The following is a 6,154-nucleotide window of genomic DNA, read 5'->3' as shown; positions in this document are numbered from 1 at the left end:
CCTCCAAGGCATGGCAACCCGCTAAGCTCCACCAGCCCTTGAGACTGGGTTCCTCCTGGAAGGATTCTCCGGTGGAAGATGAGCCTTGCCAGGCCGGCTCCTCTTTCAAATCCCTTTCCTGTACCGGAAGACTGGGGTCCTCCAATCAGCTGGACTCCGAGATGTGGCTCTTGGACTCGCCATCTGTGACCCCCGAGCCGGAGGGGCGCGGAGGGCGTTCCCGCCGGGCATCGGATGGATTAAGCTCCAAGAGCCCGGTTGCCTGTCCGCCTCCGAGGACCAGCCCATCCTTTCACCTCGAAGGATGGGTTACCGCGCCAGCTGCCGTCCATAACCAGGGGCCTCAGAAAGGAACCGCCAGCTCAAGCTCTTCAGAGGACCGGTTTCTCTAGACGGCGGACGGCCGGCCCGCGGGTCCTCCGCCCTCCCGGGCTTTCTCCCTCCCGGGTCCCCGCTAGGTCTGAGCGAGACTCCCACACATGAGCCGGGCGCCTAGCGACTCGGCGTTTCCATGGAAACCCCCACGCGGGATCGTCCGCCTATGGCGGAGCCGAGCGGATCGGACGGGGCGGGACTAAGAATTCGTTCTTTCGTCTACTACGCGCTTCCTACTCTCGGCCTGGCACGCCCCCTCCGGGGGACAGGACGGGTTTAGAGCCCGGCTAGGCAAAAAAAAAAAAAAAAAAAGCACAAAGACGCGCCAAAAACGCCGCCTCCGCCTTTTTTGTTTTTTTAACCGGGGGCTTGTTTCCCGGAGGAAAAGACGACGAAATGGGCCGGGCTCCGCTTTGTTCGGTGGCGCGCAGAGCCGCGATGGACTCCGCCGCTCCCGCCGAATGCGGAGACCCACCCGGCTCAGCCTCTGCCGCCTCCGCCGCCTCCAGCAGCTTCTCAAGTCTACTTTTGCATCCGGATAGGCAGCCCAGCCGGGTGCGGGATCCCGTCCTTTTAATGTGCTGCGAGAAGGGCAGCATCTCCATAAAACAAAGTTTCGGTTCTTCTTTGCCCCTCGGAAGACATGGACAAGGGGACCACTCTACTTTCCAATTTCAGTGTTCATTCTTCCCTCCACTTGAAATGTTTCCAATAGGAGAGGAGACTGCAGGATGCAACTCTTGCCTTCCAGAGGCTGGATTTCAGCTTCTGTCAACCCCACCAATCAAAGTTTTCTTTTAACAGATTATTGTTAAAATAAACCAACAAAACATGTAATTTTTTTAAAATAAAGAACAATTTCCTAATGCTGCAACGACACTGTTTCCATTTCATCAAAGTTGTTGAGAACTGAAATCTAATGCAGGTAGTTCTCAACTGACAACAGTTTATTTAATGACCGTTCAAAGTTATACCAGCACTTGTGACCGTTTTTCATAATTATGAACTTTGTAGCAGCCCCATGATCATGTGATCAAAATTCAGATGCTTGGCAACCGGTTCATACTTATTTATTTTATTTATTTATTTATTCGATTTATATGCCGCCCTTTTCCGGAGACTCAGGGTGGCTTACAATGCGTTAAGCAATAGCCTTCATACTTTTGTATATACCTGCTTAGTAGGGCTTTCGCCCCACCCCCACCCCCAAGCGGTGTTCTTTTTTATACAAAGTCAGCTTATTGCCCCCACAAACCGGGTCCTCATTTTACCTACCTCAAAAGGATGGAAGGCTGAGTCAACCTTGAGCCTGGTGAGATTTGAACTTGCAGTAATTGCAGGCAGCTGGTGTTACTTAACAGCGCTTTAGTCTGCTGTGCCACCAAGGCGCAGCAGATGTGTCCCAAGGTCATGTGATCACCTTTTGCAACCTTTTGACAAGCAAAATCAATGGGGAAGCCAGATTCACTTAACAACCATGTTACTAACTTATCCACTGCAGTGATTCACTAAACAATTGTGGCAAGAAAGATCATAAAACGAGGCAAAACTCAATAAATGTTTCACAACAGCAGCAATTTTGGCCTCAATTGTGGTCGTAAGACAAAGATTACCTGTATCTAAAGATTCAAAAGATTTATTTGCTGCTACTTGACAGTAGTCTGCGAAAAAAAGCCAAGAAATATTTTGTCAACTGGAAACATCATTTTAATAATGGATATCGTATACAGTTAAGGAAATTGGAGAAGTCATATCCTCAAATTGTTCAAAACGATTTGGCAAGAAAGCTTTCTGTCCACATTTCAAACAGATCAATTAGCTGCAAAGTTGAAACCTGTTTCGTTTTGTAGTGACAGTACAGTAACTGGAATATCTGCAGAACGGATCTATCCTTCCAGGTATCTGCAAGGGGAAGTTCAAAAATCAAGATGGGGCCACAACTATGCAATCAACGTACTACCCCTTATGTCACAACACATTAAAAAGGCAATGTAACCATAAAACCATGTAACCAATTACATGGTTCTGACCACCATCTTGACTTTTTTGACTCTGCCTGTGGACACTCCTGCATCCTTCCCTCTAAAAATACATCAAGGAGGTTGTACACACCCATCAAGAGCACATTCAGATTTCCACATGGACTGGCTTGACAAAGTACTCTGCTTAACCAATCTGACAAAGCATTTCTACCTGCTTCAACAATCTGGAAAAAGGCAATATTTACAGCCTACTGTGCATGACATTGTTCTTCCTATGATTTTAGCGTGAGCCATCTGCTGTAACATAAACACTGGCCTCTAGTCTTTCTGCCTTAATACAGGAAAACACTACTTTATCACAGATACCAACACATAAATTACTTCTGTAGCTGTGAAGCTACTGCTGCTACAACATTTAGAGAGGTCGCTAAAAGTCTACAGTATTTGCTATACTAACATAAAGATATGGAACTACCATAACCCAGCAAATCAAATTAATAATGAAGCCTCATTATAATGTCTTCTTGCCTAGGGTTGTACGTAATGAATCAGTAACCCCAAATAGGTGTTTCTTTGGGTAAATGTTATCTTTTATTTAAGCAAGTAAAATGTTATCTTTTATGTAAGCAAATATCTTTACATCTGCCTAACATGCCATAGTAGCAGATCATAACCATAACCATAAATGAATGCCAGCATTGATGGCACATGCACATTCAGCAACTGAAAAAAATACTGGAGATCTTTAATTAGTTCCCACAGAAATGAGCAATTAATTCATTTCTGAATTAACTTTAGTATCAGAATAGATTGTACTCTGAGAAGACTATACCCAGAGAGATACTTATGTCAATCAATTCACCCATCCCCAGGAGCTTTCAGCCTATCCCCACCTAGTTATTTTGGTACCAATCCCCACTGGTATTCTAGTTATTTTGGTACACACACACACACACACACACACACACACACACACACACACATCATTGTAACATCATTGTGACACCCGCTCTGCGTTTATTTCACTCCAGATGGTTGGGAAAAGGTGATGTGGATTCTTTTTCCCAATTATACTGTATGCCTGCATCTCTCTGTTGAGTCAATTGCCAGTTAGTAATATAGAGCTGATCCACATGTCTATGTTCCTTTTTAGGCTCCAACATTGCCATCAGCAATATAATCACACATCAAATATCCATTCTGTAGATAACCATAGCATCATCATATTACTCTTATACAAGCTTTTACCAAAATGGAAAACACGCCAGCCTGTCTACTCACTGCATGGTGGACAAAAACACAATTTGAGACAATAACCCCCTACTCATTTAGTGACAGCATGGACTGCTTATCTTCAGAAAATACAGCTAATCCATCTGGGAAAATACAAACACAGATATTCAGTGGGAGGGAAAAAGCAGAGAGAGTATGTCTCAGACAGAACAGCATAGCCAAGAGTACATTTTTGCAAGGTGTATGAAAAAATGGTAAAGTCAACATGATGAAGGTGTGGCCATGAGCTAGCTGACACATGATAAGTGAGTAGCAATGTTCCCCTTTTCTTGCAATAATGATACAGCAGGTGGAATTTATCTTACAGTTTCATTAAGAAAGGTGCCCCCATCTGTGGGGGCACCTGTTATCTGGAATGAGCTCCCCCCAGAGATACGGAGGATCCCAGATTTACGCACCTTCCGCCGCGCCCTCAAGACCTTTTTATTCCAACAAGCTGGCCTGGCCTAACTTTCCCTTTTAAACAGTATATGAGTAATTTTAAATCTGTTTTTAAATATGGGGATGTTTTAATTCGTCTCGGGCCAAATTGTTTAATACGTTTTTATACTGTTTTAAATTTTATAATCTGTGTGTTTTATCTTTTTGGCTGTTCACCGCCCTGAGTCCTTCGGGAGTAGGGCGGTATATAAATCTAATAAAATTAAAAATTAAAATTAAAAATTAAATTAGATAATAAGCAATATACACTTATCGCAAAGCCTTAAAATTATTAAAGAAACATTCAAAACAAAACAAAAAGTCATAAGAATGGTTCCTGAAGCTTTAAAAAAGGGAAATATTAAAACCCATATTTTGAGACTACAAAATCAGCTGAGGCATAACTTTAATGGAGACTGGGTTGTTTTAAATAGAAATTCACAGTGCTTTCTTTCCTAATTTCAGAAGCCCTCATACAAACCAAACCTAACCCAGCTCTTGCATATACCGAGATGCAAAAATGATAACTTCTAAAACAAGAGCATGGGATTGGCTAGGCAAAGGGTACAACCATTGTAAGCCATTTCTTCTTTCTCCAATTGGATTAATGTGTTATCTTAATCCAAGGTCCAGTGTAAAATTGATTAAATGCCAGATGACCCCACACTGAACATATAGCTGGTCTATGTTTTCCAGTAAGGCAGCAGCAATACTACCAGCTCGTGAAACATACACCAGAGTGAAAACTCATCCACTGGGAGAAATGTGAGAAATGGAAATATAAAAAGAGAGTACAATATGGCAGCTAATATTACTGGATAGAAAACTGAGAACAAAAGAAGAATTGGTGTGCATTACACCTAACTGGTAAAGTAAGCCACAGTGTCTATTCCATGCTGAAAAGGAATTCAGCACACAAGATAGTGGGGCTAGCATTTCTGTGTCTTTAGTTTTCAAGTCTGCAAGGAGTAAAATTTTCCTAAGAATCACACAAAAAACCAGAAGGAATTCTAATTTCAGATTTGCTTTCTGCAACTTCTGAATGTTTACTACATCAAATCTGAAATCAACAAAGTCTTCTTAACTCTACAGGCAGGTTTGTCAGTTTGTGTATCACAAAGAGGAGTAGAGAAGAATTATGTTTCATCACACCCTGCAGTGCAGGGAAACAAGAGATCCTTCTACCTCTGTATGCTGTACGTGCATATGATTGAGATCAGGGAGTTATATCCTTAGTACCTCAATGAATCTATATAGTACTAAAACTCTTGTGTTTATCTGTTTGTCTGTTTGTTCCCTCAAATTAGCTAAAATAGTGCATTAAACTGCAACAATTCTTAAATCAAGGTATTTAAAATCTGCTAATTTAAAAAATATGTTTAAAAAAACCCAGGACTCATTTCACCTGTGGAATTGAAATTTCTACAATATTCAGACCCGTTCTATTTGCAAAATTGTGGATGTTGTAGCATCCCTGCAGTCAAGTGATTGTGATTTCTGATGCTTGCTGCCAGCTTCCCACAAGGAAACTCAATGGGGAAGTTGGCAGGAAGTTGGAAGTAACTCCTGCTCTCACTGCTTTTTTGCCTACCCATGGTCATTCTGGTCATTTGTTTAGATTAGTAAATACTGATATATTAGTGAAGTTCATTTGCCACTACAATTATTTTTCTACTTATGAAAAATAATTGTATACTCTTTTTATATAATCACGGGACCATCCAACATTGGGGTCAAAAAATATGGTTGGCTTAGCATTTAATGTTCATTCTGGTCACATCGGACTGCATTACCTTTCTCTCAACACTGGCCCAATGGGTCACAGGTTAGGTAAATTCAACTTGTAAAGGCACATTGCATTAGATCTAATATTCCGTCACTTTTCACTTTTAGCAGAATGGAACTACCATTTCACTACAGATGAGAAATGAAAGCCTCCAGGATAGAAGAAGGGTGATAAGAAAAGTCTCCCAAAAGAGAATCTGGCTATCTGCAGTTCTTTCTGGTTTTGTGACACTTACATATATGACCAGGTCACAAGCATCACCTACTCAATGGCTAGGCTTGTGACTCATGCTATCCTA

This window comes from Pituophis catenifer, unplaced genomic scaffold, assembly GCF_029215685.1.
Source record: "Pituophis catenifer annectens isolate HBS135680 unplaced genomic scaffold, rPitCat1.0.hap2 SCAF_1, whole genome shotgun sequence".
NCBI classification, from domain to species: Eukaryota; Metazoa; Chordata; class Lepidosauria; order Squamata; family Colubridae; genus Pituophis; species Pituophis catenifer.
The sequence above is the reverse complement of the archived record's forward strand: the minus strand, read 5'-3'. Positions refer to the sequence as shown.